The sequence below is a fragment of the Ceratotherium simum genome, chromosome 9, assembly GCF_057802395.1.
Source record: "Ceratotherium simum simum isolate JZ-2026a chromosome 9, ASM5780239v1, whole genome shotgun sequence".
Taxonomy (NCBI): domain Eukaryota; kingdom Metazoa; phylum Chordata; class Mammalia; order Perissodactyla; family Rhinocerotidae; genus Ceratotherium; species Ceratotherium simum.
Genome location: NC_141908.1, coordinates 12,907,380 through 12,925,736, shown reverse-complemented (window position 1 = coordinate 12,925,736; position 18,357 = coordinate 12,907,380). Strand labels below are relative to the sequence as shown.

The 18,357-nt window shown below is 38.1% G+C and overlaps 1 long non-coding RNA gene across 3 annotated transcripts in view; it reads right to left on the bottom strand.

Moving 5' to 3' along the window:
* The window catches only part of LOC147916235 (uncharacterized), a 111,797-nt gene that overhangs the window by 36,619 nt on the left and 56,821 nt on the right, over positions 1–18,357 (bottom strand). For all 3 annotated transcript variants that reach the window (XR_015553157.1, XR_015553156.1, XR_015553158.1), the window contains exons 3-4: positions 15,966–16,109; positions 14,543–15,325 (exon numbers count right to left, since the gene is read on the bottom strand). This is a non-coding gene — a long non-coding RNA (uncharacterized LOC147916235). The remainder of the gene's footprint in view (positions 1–14,542; positions 15,326–15,965; positions 16,110–18,357) is intronic.

The window sequence follows — 18,357 nt, the reverse complement described above, 5'->3', positions numbered from 1 at the left end:
ATATGTATTCAAGATGTCTCAGTTATCTAGGGCTGCCTTTTGCAACCCATGTTGTGTCTTGGCCGGTCATCTGCTGACTTCACTGCCCTCCAGACTGTTGGAAGGGTTTATCCATTTCCTTCTTCCTGTATTGTCAGATTCCAATACTCAACTTCCTTCAGATGCTGCTTTTTGATCACCATTATTTTTATTATGTCATTCACATTTGTGTTTGTTGTTCCAAATGTCTTGTACTTATCCACAAGTGCAAGGTAGTGAATGCATGCATGTATGGCCAGAATTTAAGTCACAGAGAGAAGAGTGTCTGGATCCCCCTACTAGAACTAAAAGACTACCTTTGAGAGGGCCACTCACACTATATGTGCTCAGTAAAAGCTTATTGAATGCATGAATGAATAAACTTTTAAGTATTTATTCTTTTAAATATTAGAATCAGATGTGACCTTTGTAGTGAAGATTGAGAAATCGCCAGCAATTTAATTGTACCCACACTAAGATCCATCTTTGTTTGTTCCGGTAACAGACAGTTTGCTAAATATGTGTGCTAGTTCATAATCTCTCCTGGAAAATGATTCTTTTTACTCAAAATATTACTTATGCAGAAAATTCCCATTCCTTCCAGCTTGCCCAAAACAGTCCTGGTGTGCACCTGCTGTGTCACTTGTCCTACCCCATCTGGATTTTCCATTTCTTTATGTGATATCATCATTAATGATTGTGTTAAATAAGGTAGGATGGGTTTGGTAGACCTCCACTCTGTAATTCCATCTTCTCCTATGGTCTCATCTTGTAGAATGTGAACAGATTTCTGACTTGGTAAAATCTGACACATGATAAAATCTGACACATGGTGACATCCAAGCAATGACTAGCCATAACCTACGTTTCTTTTCTTGGACCTTTCCAGACACATTATTCAGAGTGCTCAGAGATTAAAACAAACTGTACTGAGACACTAGCAACTGGGAACAGCAAACTCCTCCCAGACTTAAGTGTTGGTGAGAGAAGGATTCACAGCTGCTGTCCCTGCCATCCAGTTGGTGCACCAGCCAGTTATGTCATGGCTGGGCCATGGCCTACAAAATGCCTCTAGTCAGCTGGGTCACTGAGAAACGTGGGAAATTATAAGTTGTAAAATTATGAGTTATAAGGTGCAAACTACGTACAGTAAATGGAAGCTGGGCCTTCCCGCTATAATAGCAGAGCACATAGAGAGTAGTTGGTACACTTTTGTTACAGTGGTTTTCCCATTTGTTATATGGTGTCATTCTACAATATTTACTTATTTTATATTTCTTTCTTTTTCTTTTGCAATAAATACTGTTGGCAGCAATAAACTAAAAACATACATTTTTAATTTCTAAACTGAATTTCAGGAATTCAGCCTATTTTACAACTTGTTTCATAAGTTGATGATGAATATATAACTTTCATATAACATTTTTGACATATATTACAGTGGGGGAGGGGCATGTAGTGATATCACCAATCACAAGAAAATCGGAAACAAAAATCTGTAAGAAGCAGCAGCATCTATCTCAGAATCTTATAGTTACTTTAAGAAGACTGTACCAAAGACAACTATTTAACGTATGCATTTACATATCATTTTGTGAAGCATGATTTTTCATTTAGATTAAATAATTACTCTTCTAAATTAATTTTACTTATTTTCAATTTCAAATCTTCCTGTGTATACATGAAGAGATGGCTCCATTTGCAGAAAAATAATATTCAAACAGTTCAATGATACCTGTGTTATATCCATGTCATCAGATGCTATAATTAGACAATCAGTTAATTCCAGTAATGGTCTAATTTTTATTCAATTTGTGAGAATAAAATAGAGTTTTTGGAAGTTTATTCTATTGGAGGAGTTATGTCTGACATTATCAAAAATGCTAGTGTAACATGAGTTAAAATGTTCCACCTTGAAGATAAAATTGTTGGTTTTGTGGTACGATAATAAGAACACAAATTTTGGTGGAACACATTGTGGTAAAAGTACTTTCTTACCAATTTAAGGAATTTATGGAACAAAAAATGTACTTGCAATTAGTTACAGTGCACAAATAATTCATAATCTCATCCAAACTCCAATATTCTACTAATTTTTGCATATACCCTGTTACAGTAACTGAACTACAAAATGTGGTGGAATTAAAAGTTGAATATCCAAAAATATTTCTATACATATTTTCTCTTTTTGCCAGTCAACATCAATCAGATTTGAGAAATGTTTGAGCCTTTGAAGAACTACTTGTAAGTGAGCCTAAGTGCCCTACAACAGAATTTTTGTTAACAAGTTCTCTAAATTTTAGCTGCATTTTGTTAAAAATCAATTGGAAACCTTTAATCAAATTATTCAGGGCCAGCCCAGTGGCTTAGGGGTTAGGTGCATGCGCTCCACTACTGGCAGCCCGCTTTGGATCCTGGGCGTGCACTGACGCACCCCCTGTCTGGCCATGCTGAGGCAGTGTTCCACATAGAGCAACTAGAAGGATGTGCAACTATGACATACAACTATCTACTGGGGCTTTGGGGAGAAAAAGGGAAAAAAAAAAAAAAAAAGGAGGAGGATTGGCAATAGATGTTAGCTCAGGGCCAATCTTCCTCAGCAAAAAGAGGAGGATTGGCATGGGTGTTAGCTCAGGGCTGATCTTCCTCACACACACAAAAAAAGTATTCAACAAATGGAGCACTAAAAACCTTCAACTTTCAAAGCTTCTCGTGAATTGAAGTTACTGAAAACAACAAAAAGACTTACAGACAGACAGTCTGTGGCATAGTGGTTGGGTTCAGCGAGCTCCACTTTGGCAGCCCAGGTTCGCGGGTTCGAATCCCGGGTGTGGACCTATACCACTCGTCAGCCATGCTGAGGTGGTGACCCACATACAAAAATAGAGGAAGATTGGCACAGATGTTAGCTCAGAGAGAATCTTCCTCAACAACAACAAAAAAGACTTGCAACAGGAAGACATTGAAATTTACCCCCTGCTGACATAAGAGAGGGACGCAACAATTTAAATGATTAAAGCTCAAATGGCAAGCAATATTTAACCTTGAAATTATATAACTGACCTCAGGAAAATCTCTATGTATAAGAAAGTCATTTGATGTAGCTCCTATTTTTATGTGAAAGGAATGAAATTTTGCAACATTAAAACAATTGTGATAAATTAATTGATGGTTTGGTCTTATAAAAATATTTGCCAAAGAAAGTATGAATTGAAAAAAGGTGGTATCTGTGAATACATTTGAGCTAAAATATTTACACATTTCAAATCCAAAAAAATAGAATGAAGAATAGCCCTGATTTAGCAGAATTTGTACTGAGCTTACTTAATTACATCAACACCTTACAAAAAGTATTTTCTCCATAAAAATATAATGGTTTGCAAAAAAAAGTCAATTGAAGGTGTCACCAGTTTCAAGTTTACTAACCATGAAATGTAACTTTGAATAACTCCAGGAAGTTTTAGTTAGAAAATTAAAAATAATAAAAATATATTTTAAACATTTTCTTTAGAAAAGTGCCATTGACACAGATTAGAAAAAAATATGGCTAAGAAACTGATTAAACCTTGAGAATATGCTCCAAGAATAATTATTAGAGTACACCAAGACTTTCCAATATCCCACCTCCAGATCCCTTCTAAGACTCCAGCAAAGTTATTTCCCTTAAGAAGTATTCTTGTTATCCCTGGAAGATTTGCCTAAATGACCAATACATATAGTTCAGAATCATGTATAACCTCTGCTCAGATTTTCTTTTTAGTCAGTTGATGGCACACTACTGTCTTTAGGTCATGCAAAACACTTTTTCATTTTACTTTCAAATAACTTCTTTCCTTTATTTATGATCCCCAGTGCCAACCCCCCTATATGTTCCAACTCAACCTATAGGCATATATGACATTGGAAAGGAATGTTTCTTTAAGAAACACAAAACGCTGTTTTATGTGCTTTGGATCACTTTTGGTTTCTTACTTTTGTTGCTCAATACTGCTTTTAAATGTATTCGTGCTGTTGTATATGCATCTGGTTCACAAAATACTCCTGCAAAATAATCTATCATTTGTATTCATCATATTTCACCAGTCCATTCCCCTGGTAATGGAAACCTGGGTTGCCTCCAACTCCCTGCTTCCACAAAGAGTGCTGTAATGAATGCCTTCAAACACATCCCTCCAGGGACCTGTGAGAGTTTCTCTGAAGTGGGATTGCTGGGTCATAGACACTTTACTTATGTCTGCTTATGCTGTCATTGTGCACTCCACAGTTACTGTATCATTATACCCTCTCACCAGCTCTGTGTGAGGGATCTCGCTGCTTTCCCACATTCTCACAGCATTTGGAATTATCCACATTTCTGATTTTTAGCAATCTAATGAAGGTGAAGTGGTATTTTATTTTTTTATGTTGATTTACATTTCTTTGATTACTAATGTGATTGAGCACCCATTTGTTTTCTTATCATTCCAGATTTCTCCCCCGGTAACTCACTGACTCCTATCCGTATATTTACTTTTTCTAATGGGTTTCCCATCTTTTTCTTGTTAATATTCAGGTATTCTTTGTATTTTCTAGTTTTAATTTTACATTGTTTTCAGATCATGCAAACGTCTTTTCCTAGTCTGCTATCCTTCTGTTAAGAGTCTGTGGTACCTTTTGTTAAACAGAAATCTTTATTATTGATATAGACAAATCTGTAAATCTTTCACTTTATGACACTTTAAGGGTCTTTCCAATATCACGGGGAAAATGTCCCACACTTTTTTCTCCTAATTTTATGGTTTTGCCTTTCACATTTGAGCTTTAATCTCTATGTAGCACATCTTGGTATGTGGAGTGAGTATGGATCCAACTTTATTTTTCTATGTTGTGCGAGCCCGTTTTCCGAACCCAATCATCTCCTAACTTTTGGTGTCATCTTTATCATATATGAAGTTTCCAGGTACATATGAGTCTATTGCTATCACCTCTAATTTTTCCCACTGATGTATTTGTCCACCTCCACACTAGTATCAAGCTGATTTTATCATCATAACTTATAGTATGCCCTTATATCTGGTATAGCAAGCCTTATACTTTGCTCTTCTCTTTCAGAATTGACCTAGCTATGTGTGAAATTTTATTCTCATATAGAAGTTTAGAATGTTTGCTGTTACTCAAAATTCCTCCTGGAATTTTTACTGGGATTGTATTGAATTTATAATTTAATTCTGAGAAACAATATCTTTACAAAGTTAGGTCATTCCATCATAAATTCACTATAAATCTCTATTTATTCAGGCCTTCTTAAACATTTCTTAATTTTTTTCTGCAAAGAGAATGATGAATCCTCATCAGAATTATTGTTGCTTTTGTTCTCTATTGAGAATGTGATTTTGTGGAGATGATATTTGCTGGGGTGGAGGGATGCTATTGACTATTTTAATAAATCTTGGGTCTAGCAACCCTTCAGAATTCTCTGCTTTGTTTTAATAATGTCTGTAGAATCTATTGGGTTATCAATGTAGATAAATATATTATATTTAAGGAATAAATATTGTTTCTTCCCTTTTAATATTTTATCTTTTACTTTTTTCATCTCTTATTCATTTATCCAGGACTTTTAATGCATGTTAAATAATCATGGTGATAACACGCATTCTTGTCTTATTTTTGATCTGGTCTTAAAAGCAATATATCATGTTTCTCCACTGTGTAAGATGTTTGTGTATAGACTGTAAAGTTAAGGAAATTGCCTTCTGGTCATAGTTTTCTAAAAGTGTTTTCATCACAAATAAGTGTTGAACTTTATCAAATGCTGTTTTGCTTTGCATCTCTTGAGATAATCACATTTTTTTCCTTTAGTCCATTAATGTAATGAATTATATTGATAGATTCTCCTAAGATTAAGGCTTTCTTGTATTCCTGAAATTAACAAGATATATTTTTTTAATATGATGTTGAATTTGGATAGCTAATATTTTATCTCGGCTCAGATAGTTTATAAAGTGTTTTCTGATGTACTGAAGGCAAAAGTAAATACAAAATTCATGTGGGCATGTATGATTTAGAAGCTGACCAGTCAGTAGTCATGAGAGAGAAGCCTAGGAACACAACTAGTTTTCTTTCTTCCATATTCCCTTTCTTCCACGTAGTAGGTTCTGTCACATACTCTGCACCCAGGGAAACTTGCTCTTAAATATTTAAGTAGAGATTGTTGAAAAGAGAATCACATTAGCACCTGCTAGGGAAAAAATACATGATTCTAAACATTGATTCACCACTCCAGAAGTTAGAAAAAAAATCTCAAGCTACAAGCACGTTTCAACTAATGCTGTGATGTTTGCAGGCAAACCTATCAGAAACCTAGTAGTTGGACTGCTTCCATTCCTAACGATCTATTAGCTGTGGGACTGGGGTGTTGGAGGACACAGTATACAAAAGAATTAGATAAGGAGTTTGTTAGGAACCCTTTTAGCCCTGCCCCTACCACCACCCTCTTCTATAGGAGGCTTGAATTGTTTCTGCTGGAGTCTGCCTTTGCAAATAAAAGCAGTGTCATCAGTCACTAGAAAACAAAACTAAACATATGTACATTGAGTGACTGCTGTGTGCAGGACACCAGCACACAGGGGATGTTTATCTTATGAAAATGTAGCTAGTGAGGATGTTCAGTATGGGCTGCTGTTGAAATTACAGGGCGTGTTTGAACAGAAAGCAGGGATCCAAGGCCTCAGCCCTGAATCCTCACTTCCTTTGAGCAAGCCTTCTGTAATATATCGAGATGAAGATCAGCGTGAAAGGAAAACTCCAAGCAAGAATTAATTAATGGTTTAATAAACTCACCCATCTTTATTGAGCTCCTCCTAAGTGCTGGTTGCTGAGACTACAAAGATGATGACACACAGTTTCTAAGTCCCTGCTCTTAAGAATATACAAGAGAATGAGAGCGACCCACAGTGAACCATTAATAATAATAATGAAGATGATAATGCAATGACATAATGCTAAGAATACACAGAGTGCTATTGGGCAGAGAGGTTTGTGGCCTAAACAAAAAGAAGGCCAACTAAGCTTCCCACAGGAAAAGACGTGAGCTGATTCCTAAAGTAGGAGTGAAAATTAGCTAGATGAAGAGAGTGCATGTGCGTGTGTGCGTGTGTATGCACACATATGAATGTTGGTGTAGAATTAGTGATAGAGAGGCAGAAAGTTCCAGATAGAAGGAAAAACATGGGTAAAGTCCCAGGGCAAAGAGAGGTTACATGTGTTTGGGCAACTGCAAATAAATTATGAGACTTAAGAATTAAAGAAATCCCTGTATATCAGGCCAAGGTAATTGGTCTTTTACTGAAGGCTAAGGGAAACCACTCGAGAAGATTAAGCCTAAGAGTGACATTAGCAGCAAGAAATTGCTTGCCATGACAGCCAGCTTCTCATATGGACCATTACCCTAAAAAGTCTCCTCACCGAATCCCTCTTGTTCTAGGAAATAGCAGGTCATAGAAAACCCTCCAACCACAGCATTGAACAGTCCTTCATCTTTTGAAACGTCCCCAAACTGCTTGGTTGTCGCCTTGCAGCCAAAGACCGCCAAAGGTACTGAAGACCAATTAGAAAGTCTTCCCCACTTCCAAAACACCCAACTTAACAAAAGACTTGCCGATCAGACAGTCTCAGTGTTTCCTCTTTTTACTCTAGAAAACTGACTCTCCTTTCGACACCTTTAAACTCTGCTGAAACAAAAGCGACAGCAAATGGGCCCCTCTCTGCAAGTTTATGAATAAACAGCCTGTGTTAATTTTGTCTCAGACTCAATTTTGTCTTTGACATCAGAGATGCTACAGGATAGAAAGTAGACTGAGGATGAGGGAGCAGTTAAACTAAGGCAAGAAGACGGATGAGGATGCTAATGCTCTAATCCAGGGGAGGAAGGGAGGCAGGGAGAGGGCCTTAACCAAGGCACAGCAGTAGGGATTAAAAGACACAAGTGGATTCAACAGGAGCTAAAGAGGAAGAATGAAACCGAGTTTGTGATTTCCAGATGGGATGGTTAACATTCTCTGAATGAATATTGTAACCAGAACACAACCTGTCCCTAAATAACCAAACTAAGCTTTCTAAAACAATAATTAGAGGAAAGATTACAAATCCTTTTCAAAAATAAAAATAACGTGAACTAAAGGTATACAAAATAAACCCACAAGATTTTTACAGTGGGCCCTCCAATGTTAGAGCAAAATTTAAGCAAGTGCTTGTTTCGTGCTTTTAGGTCATCACGTGCAGAGAGAGCGGTCAGGTCAGGGCGCCCTGGAATCGTCCACAGCCACAGACACGATATCAATGGAGCAGAGGGTTCTGCAAGGAATTGTAAGACTCCTCAGCCAGCACTTCCAGCTTCCAGGGCAGAATTCATTGACCAGGTCGCATGTCATTAACTCCTCCAGATGAGTCAGAGTGATGACACTTAGGAGTTAGATTTTCTCTCTCCTCCATGTCAGGGGCTCCCCTTGCAACTGTGCTCACATTACAGTTCTGCTTGTCTTTGGTGGTTTTTTCACTCTTAGATTGTGAGCCCCCTAGAAGTAGGGACTGAGTCTGTATTTTCTCACTCTCTGCCTCCCTATCCACTTCTCTGTCTCAGTTTCTCTCGGTCACTGTCTCTCTCTTTGCCTCTTGTTTTCTGCCTTCATTTCTGTCTTTCTACAAGAGCATCCAAAATCTTCCCTTGGTCCCTCCTACAGCATCTTTACCAGCTCTCTTTGAAGACACGTAATGGGACCAAAACTGAAAACGACTTCCCTGTGTTCTTCTCCCTCCCCTGAGGACAAGCACATTTGTGCAACTCAGGGTGGGCTCTCTTTTGGCACTTCAGGTACACGAGTGCACACACACACACACATTTGTGACCTTCTATTTATTTATTTACCTCTTTAAAGAGAACCTTAAAGACAAGAATTATGTGATTATATTTGTATCCCTAGCACCCAGCACAGTGTCTGATACCTAGGAGGTACTTAGCCAATATTTGTTGGATGAAGGTTTAATAAATGTTTAATAAATGCAGAAAATGCTAAGCTAATGAAGAATATGAGTCAGGCATCCCTGAAGAAAGTAGAATAACTAATTACCAAATTGTGAAAATGATTATAGGAAGTGTAAATTACAAGTCAATGCACCAAAAATTGCACATCACAATGAACATGTGCAATCAAGGAAGCTCATTGTTTGAGTGGGAGAGCGCTAACATAGATAGTCTCCTCCTTGTATATGAAGCATAGTTCCCACATAAAAATGTCAGCTCATTCAAAAATATTTAGCAAACTACAGTGCACTCAGAGATCAAGATAGATGAAGTCAGCATTCACTACCATTTATCCTTGACATTTACTCCCTGAGTAGGGGAGGAAGGGGCTACTATCTGTAAGTGCAGAGATACAAGAGGCCACTGCGGGTATGGGTCTCTCTGCAAGATTTGGGCTCCTTACATAAGCAGAAATTAACTGCCTCCTCTGTCCAAAAATTTATTCAAGCTTTGCCCAGCCATGCCAGTCTAGGGAAAATTCAGCAGACATATTGTAGAGACTCCCTCCCCATTCAAGCTCCGAAAGCATGAGTTCTTTGAACAATTTGAGAACATGGCACAAACTGGAAAGCTGGCTGATGGATGGAAATGTAAATACGAAATTTTAATGAGGTCTCTTCCTTCTCACCTAACGGGAGATAGTAAATATTTCATGCCCTGCTCAGTGGGGTTTCAAGCATCTGGTACCATTAGTGAGACGTTCCTCATCTTCTCCAAAAGCTAACACTGGTTTGTGATATTTCACAATACCAAACTGAGCCCAATTCTCTCACTCCACACAGTGAACACCCAAATTTCCAGGGTAAAAAACATCACTTAATCGTCTCAAGAATGTTGCATCTTGTTCCTTTCTTTGGTCCAGTATTTTTGGTATATTAGAGCAAAGCTCCAATTGATTGGAATATGCAGAGACTAGAAAGCACCCTTTGATTAAACAGATGGCAAATTAATTGGAAATTTTATTTCATCCAATGTTCTTGGACATCTATTTTTCTTGTAATGAGCTACTTTGATCATAGTGACTCTTCCAAGCCCAGGACAGGGCTGGCATGATTGTAAGGAAGAAGGCAAGACAGAGGCACAGAAATAGAAGGAAAACTTTAGGAATTTACAAGAGAGTCAATAGAGACTGGGTAAACCTTTCCCAACGTCAAAACTAGGATCTAGACTGACAGAATCTCAAAACAGCCATGTCAAGAAGGTGGCTTTGGAGAAGCAAAGCAAGAACAGTGGGAATTTAAATACCAAGTCAGGTCATCCAAAGAATTCCTTTCTTCAAGACAAGAGCAAAGAGCAGCTGGGCTCAGGTTGGGAAAATTCAGAGTGAATGGGAATAAAAGGGGAACAAGATTCTTTCAGCTGACTGGTTTAAGGCAAGATTCAGTCCTTCACACCAATAGCCTTGAAGGGAACCAAGACTCCCCTGATACTTAAGAAATTCAAGAAGTGTCCTGTGGTGTCCATGAGCATGCTGCAGAGGACCTAGGCATCACGTAATTGATTCTAGAGACAGTTAGCAAAGTAGATAACCCCACAGTTTCTGGTCACTAGCTGTGCGATCTTGCAAAAATTATTTAACTGCTCTAAATCTCAGTGATGGGATTTAATAGTACCTGACTCGTGGTTCCTCAGTCTGACTACCTCCCTAAAGGCATTCAAGATGTTTGCTCCCAAATCATTTGTAATGTTGGCAGTCCATGTATAGCCCCCTCACAAAAAAACAAGCAAACAAAACATGATAACTATTTCTGAAACTACTCTTTCTGAAATTATATCTACTTACACTACCATCTGATTGATTCTGGCAAGAAGAATGAAAGCCAACAGACACCTGGATATTGAAACAGAAAGCTGAGAGCAGATTGGAAGGTGAAACAGGGCTGAGCCTCTCTCCTTTCTGCAACCTCCTCTAGTCTCCCTCTAGGTGGCGCCCATCCACCTCCAGGTATGTTAAGCCATCTACCTCACTTCCTTCCCCATTCTTGAAACTTGGAAAAGTGACCTCATAAAGGTCCTTTACAGCAGAGTGTACAAATCTAGGGTTACTTCTTTTGTATCGGATTTGTGTTCTAAGCTTTATCTCAGATGAGGAATAAAAGGCTCTGTGTTCAGTTAAGAGACACTGAACACGGAAAAAATGAAAAAGAGGTACATTACTAGCACCATAGAAGTCACAGCCATTTGCCAAAGACTACTGTGCCCACCACTAAAACTGGTTCCAACTCAACCTATGGAAAATAATTCAGTCTTCCTTCAATTAATCAGAGTCATCCACAATCTCTAAATTATCACTCAGAACATTCGAAATTATTATAAAAGGAAACGGAGACTGTGTACTAATTCTAGATCATAGCCTGGAAGTTCCTCTTTGGAGAAAAACCACAATATTGAACTGTAACAGTCTCATTTGACCTTGTCTCCTAAAACCGAAAACAAAACAACTTAGTCAACTGAGGAATCCAGTTAAATGGTATTTTCCTTAGTTTGGGCCTTTCCTGTGACCCAAAGCAAAAGGTGTCTCCATCTATCTCTTATTTACAAAACTCATTACCCAACAAACCAAAAATGGCCTCCCATGCCAGCTGACCTGAAAACACTCCTGACTTCAACTTGATAAGAAACATTGAATTAATTAAATCCAAGCACTGCATCCTGAATTGAGACAAAGTCTCCCTCAGTGAGAACTGCAAACACAAACCCCAGAAGCCTTTTATGGCTGGTAGCATGAACATCCCGTCCCTTCAGCTGCTTTTCAATTAGTTGGGAAGGTGGAGGCTGCCTGTTAACTTGGGTTTGGGATGTGCTGAGGCTTCTCTGGTGGATGTGGTGTGCAATTAGCCAGCACATTGCCAAGCAGTTGGTTCTGCAGCACGCAGCTGTGGGAATCAAATACCACAGAGCTCCCACCTCCAACCACGTGTCCTCTCTTCTTCAGTTTGCTCCACTGAACCAATTCTAGGCAGCACACAAAAAAATACATAATAAAAGATGGGGAGTGCGTGCCTGCCTGCCTTTATTCTGGGGTTTTGAAAATGGGCTCTCCTAACAGGAAGCCAAGACATCAGAGAGCCACAAGGAGGTCAAGCAAGTGAAGGTCAGAGTCCTGGGGCCAGAAAGGTCTCCTCTATCAGTGATTCAGTCTTTGCAGATGACAGCTCTTCTCATTTCATGCCCCAGGAGCAGCGGGTGATGGATCGAAAGGGTAGTAAGTGACAAGTTGCTGTAAAGAATAACAGTTCAAAGTTGGAGCAGTCGAGCCGGGCTGCAGGTCATGAGAGAGTTGGAGAGAGAGGCCTGAATCTCAATGTATTCAGCATCTAGCCCACAACTAGAAACTATAGAGATCCTCAACCCTACTGTAGTAAAGGTAATAATATTAGCACCAAGTATATTGAGAATCTATTAGGTGCCAGATCTTTAAACATACGTCATTTAGTTGTGACTTAAGTATTTTATTGGCTGAGGAAAGGAGGGCTCAGAGAGCATGCTCAAAGTCATATGGGGAGAAAGAGCTGAAGGTAGCCCTCAAACCCAGGCCTGCCTGCCTTTGTATCAGAGCCAACCATCATCATCCTCAGCAAACACAAACTCTTGGGCATTCTGAGGCCCAGTGGGCCCAGTGTTCTTGCCAACTCAACCTCCTAGAAGGTTCACTTTAAGGAAATGTGCTTTTCAAAAGGAAAACCAAAAGTAAATAAATAGATGATGGCATTCCAAGAAAATATACTCTCTTCTGGTCCTAATTGCATTTAGCACATAAACTCAGCCTCAAATTATGATGTATTTAGCACTGGAACTTAAATTCATTAATTATTGTGCAGCCACCACCAAAATCTTGCAACAAGTCCAGCCTCTGAATAAAGCATTTTAAAATTAATGACATACTTATTCCTGCTTATTAACAATTTAACAGTTGTGTTAAGCATTTTTAATTAAGTGAAAAAGAAAAAGAGTGGCAGGAGAATTTGAAGACAATCAAATCAGCAGCACTCTCAACTGGGAAGCAATAGAATCAAGACCTCAAGAGAGAAGTGTCTTCTGTCTTCCTGGGAGGCCAGCATGGGAGAGAGAATTGAGCCAATCTGTAGTCCAGTACACATGATAAAGAACGTGAGGAACTAAGGAGGTGTGCATAGGATGCTATGGGAGTTTGCAGGAGGATTTGGGGGAAGTGTACTGGGGGAGACAAGGAAGACTTCCTGGAGGAGGTGGTTGAACCAGTTATTTAAAGATCATAAAAGTTAACCAGTCCAAGGAGGAGGAGGGAGGAAAGAAGAGATCATTCCAGAGAGGCAGCCAAGCATGAAAACACACACCTAGGCTATAAATAGGATATTGTGCAACATGTTGTTCCTACAACCAGTTTGGTAAACCAGGGGTAGATCTAATTAGATTGGGGAGAGAATTAAGCAGAGAATACACCATGGAGGGTCTTGCATTAATGAATGATAATAAATCTAGACTTTGTCTCATCAGACAACATTTTCCCATCATTGTGCTTGCCAGCCAGGAAACAAATTGGTATTTCACAACCAGGAGTGAGATAGTTCAAAAGTGAGATATTACTAATAAAAGTTTAAATAACTAAGGTTTTTACATATTAACTATTTTTATAAACTACAAATTCGAAGTTAGTCCTATAATGATATCCATGACTCTTAGTTACTCACTTTTTGATATGTTTTCTTGAGTTGGAGTGAAAGAGAGGACAATATACCAAGCATGCCAAGAAGCAGTCATAACAACCAAGGCATCAATGGGAAAATCTCCCCTGTGAACAGCATTTGTCATGTGACTTTCTGTGAAGAAAAGGCTGATAATGTCCACAGTAGTGGTGGAGTGTCCCTGAGGAACTGTTAGCTCAGTTTTATTACCATGCTTTTCTCAGCAAAGTTGTTTTTGTCTGGGTTTTCCACTTCCCTCTGCATAGCACTTCCTCTCCTCCCCCACGACAACTCTCATCGTCAAAGGTCAATCTCAGCATCTAGAATAATACTTAAGACTAGAAGGTGCTCAATATGTGTTGACTATTGGATTAATCAACTAGGGCTAAATTTTCTAGCACCAATCATCAGTCATATGGTGCCTTGCTTTTATGCAGCACTATATAATGGCAATAAATAATTGATACAAAAGTTGATACTAAAAGTGAGTTCTGATATAACAATAACCTAAAGTATGCAGAATTTGTTGTGGGAACAGACAGCAGGCAGCAAGGAAATTGTTATAGATGGTTTTACAGACTGAATATTTGTGTCCTCCCAAAATTCATAGGTTGAAATCTTCACCCCCAAGGTGATGGCATTAGTAGGTGTGGCCTTTGAGGTAATCAGGTCATGAGGGTGAAGTTCTCATGAAAGGGATTAGTGCCCTTATAAAAGAGAACCCAGAAACTCCTTCACTTCTCCAATCATATAAGGACACACAGTGAAGACATCCCTCTATGAAGTAGAAAGTCCTTACCAGACACCAAATCTTGATCTTGGACTTCCAGCCTTCAGAACCGTGAGAAATTTCTGTTGTTTATGAGGTACTCAGTCTATGATACATTGTTATAGGAGCCCAGACTAAGACAGGAATCTAGAAAATACTGAGGAAACTGTTTTAGAATGCTGGAAAAATCATGAGAAATTGTTAGACAATGCTGGAAAAATGACAAGAAATCTGCTATAAGAAATTAGAAAAATGTTGATCCATGTTATGGTGTGGTGAAACATTCGGTAACCTCATATCCTTTGACTAAACCATTACATTTATAAATAAGTCCAATTACAAAGACAGCTTGCATAAGTAGCATCAATTCTAGAACGAGATATCTGCACAAAACTGTCATCTGTCATGGATGGCTGACTAGTTTAACAAGAAGGTCAAAGTCCTTATGCATTTTCTGACACAGATGTTTTGAAGCACAAACTCTGGGATGAGAGGCCATTAGGAAAATAGTCATCAAGTCCTCACCCTGTCACTGACTCTGTAAACTAAGACTTCCACCTGAGTTCTTCGTGCCTCAGTTACTTCATCCGCAACGTGGGGACTAGGGAAATGGGTGGACGAGAAGAGAGGTGTGCATAATGCACTTGAATCTTTTCTCCAACTGAGTATAAGGAGCCCTCTGCAACCAAGAAAGAAAAGTCAACCAAATTTGCCAGGACTCACAGAAGAAAGATTGAGTGCAATCGAGAAATAATTGTCTTGAATGGGATAAAACACCAGCAAACAAAAGTTCCACTGGACAGAAAAAATTACCTGCAGACAAAGAAAAACATTTTTTTAAAAGCCAACATTGAATCTAGGAAAAATTATGAGACAGATACAGGAAAGAAACAACAAGAAAAGGCAAACAAAAAACTTTCTCTGAAGATGGAGAATCTTAGGCAAGAGATTGCTTTGAACTTTCAAAGAAATTAAAGAGAATTGAGACTTCCTTTTTAAAAAATATATATCAAATAGAAGAGACAACAGAATGGGTGAAAAGGAATGCGGGGAGCTAAGGAGGAAAACTGAAAAGAAAAATAATATCATTGCAAAAATTTTAACTGAAGTAGAAGCAAAAGTGTACCGTACAAAATGCTAAGGAAAGTGGCAAGGAGAGTATCGAAGATACATAAGAAAAAACAAAAAAAGAGATACAAAATACAGAAATTGATATTTCCTGAAAATATAATGGAATAAGATGGAACAAAATAAACAATGAAAGATACATTTTAGTCATAACTATTTATCCATGTTTAGAATAAAAATATAAAAAAATTAAAAAGTTAATTTTTATCATTGGATAGTGGAATTTCATGTGATTTTTATTAGTTTTCTCCTTTTTTATATTTCATAATTTTTCTACCAAAAAAAGCTTCTCTTCATGGTTATAAAGAGCAATGAGTGCTCTTACCTGTAGCTTCAGCATGTTGCTCCAAGGTGTTCTGAGGGCTCTATCGAAAGCAATCCAGGCCATCGTAAAATGACAATGACTTCAAGGAAAGCAGTCTTTGTTCACTTCTGAGATAGCATTCGTGGCTCAGCTATGCTGTTTCCTCTTCAAAATCAGACGGCATTTGAAAGATTATTATCAAGGTCAGTTTTTCTTCCAAGCCAGATACACCCTATGGCCCTTTATTACACCTTTACCAAAGAAAGTGCTCCAAAATTTCCGGAACCCAGATAATGTTAGCATTTAGCACACACAATTTCTTAATTTTATCTGTTTCTTCTGTTTGGAACCAGACTTGAAAGTTTCAGAGTCCAGAGACAATGTTGTAAACCTCCCTTGCCTTTCTCACAGTGCCTAGCATAATTTAAGAGACAGAAATGGTTCTCTAAATCATTCTGAAATAGATGCTGAGTCAATCTGGGAAGCAAATGCCAGTATCAAGCCAGTTACAAGTGTCTACACTTCAAATCTGGACCAAGACACTAAATGCAGGACAACATAGTTCTTTTTCTTCCTAGATGAAAATAAAATCTTTTGCCTTATTTAAATCTCCAACTGCATTGCTTTTTCTCCAATTTGAAAGAGAGCAATAATATAGGACACATGAACATTCCATGGTCCAATTCTGTTCCTTTGTGAACTACAACTAGTAAAGATCAATGACAACAGAATAGCCTTGCTCTGCAAACCATTTGATGGAATATACTGAAGCTAGTAGGTATGGTCATCAGGTTTCACACACACAGAAGGTCCATCTCTGCAATCCTTCTCAAAAGGAGTTCAGAGGTAATCTGATGCCCATTCTTTTTCAGTTTCAGATAGGTGGGAGTTGGTGGGGTGCATTTGCCATAGAAAGCATTATACTTCGGTTCAGAGAAAAAAGCAAGCTACTGTTTCAAGAGATAGCTGCACATGAGATTTATCCAGCTGTCCAAGGTCAAGATGGAGGTTCTCATCCATACCAAACAGCAGACATGACCATGAAATGAGGCGACACAAAGAAAAACTACAGGTTGGCTGCAAGTCTTAAGCATGGGACCCCAAACAAAGGATTAAAAATATAATTAATAAAAATAATTTATAGGATGGCTTCCTCTCATGCACCATCCTCAACCCAAAGTACTTTGTCAAGGAGATTGATAAATGCCCTACATATATCCAAGAAGGTGAATGCATTTCCTCGAGTGGGAAAAATGGCTCTTCATGGTCTCAGAATTTACTGAAGAACTATTTTGTGTAGTTTGTTTCACCTAAGCTGTGGATCTAGTGGACCTCCATGCCTAGCACCATAAGGAAGTCTATAATATTTCTTGAATGACTATAACCTCAGTTCTATATTTCTTTCTAACCTAACATGTCCCTAGCTCAAAAAAACCACATCATTAGCCTCCTTTAAAACTTAAGGCAAGTAGAGATTCCTCAGGAAGTATCCCACTTTATTCCCTTCTGATCCCTCTGTAGCCCTTCCAATTCCTCAGACACTTATAAAAATGAGAAATAAATTGTTATGACATTTTACATTACCTATATTGATTAAAAGCAAGAACAACAGGAAATTTAGAATCCTAAATTCTATTTAAACGTATTATTTTGAGCCAAGACTTGGAAGCAACATAAGTGCCCGTCAAGGAACGAATGGATGAAGAAGATGTGGTATATATACACAATGGAATACTACTCAGCCATAAGAAATGATGAAATCCGGCCATTTGTGACAACATGGATAGACATTGAGGGTATTATGCTAAGCAAAATAAGTCAGAGGGAGAAGGTCAAATACCGTATGATCTCACTCATAAGTAGAAGATAAAACAACAACAAACAAACACATAGAAACAGAGATTGGATTGGTGGTTACCAGAGGAGAGGAGAGGGAAGGGGGGAGGGCGAAAAGGGATGATTAGGCACATGTGTGTGGTGATGGATTGTAATTAGTATTTGGGTGGTGAACATGATGTAATCAATGTAGAAATAGAAGTATAATGATGTACACTTGAAATTTATACAATGTTACAAACCAATGTTACTGCAATAAAAAAATTAATTAAAACTTAAAAAAAATAAACATACATTTTGGAAAATAATCATTTGTGGAACAAAGTACAAGAGTAAGCACATGAAAGAGTGGCTCAATATGAGTCTTCACCAGGAAATGCAGGATGAGATGGTCATATATACTTATGGGAATCCAGACTTTGTTTTCACTTACTTATAGGCACTAATACCTTTAATAAAAGCTTAAGGACTTAAAATAATTATTCAACATCCAAAGGCATATTTATTTAACATTGACCTAGTTCATTTATTTATGTTTTTCAATACCTATCTTATTTAGGACTCTATGCTAAGTGCT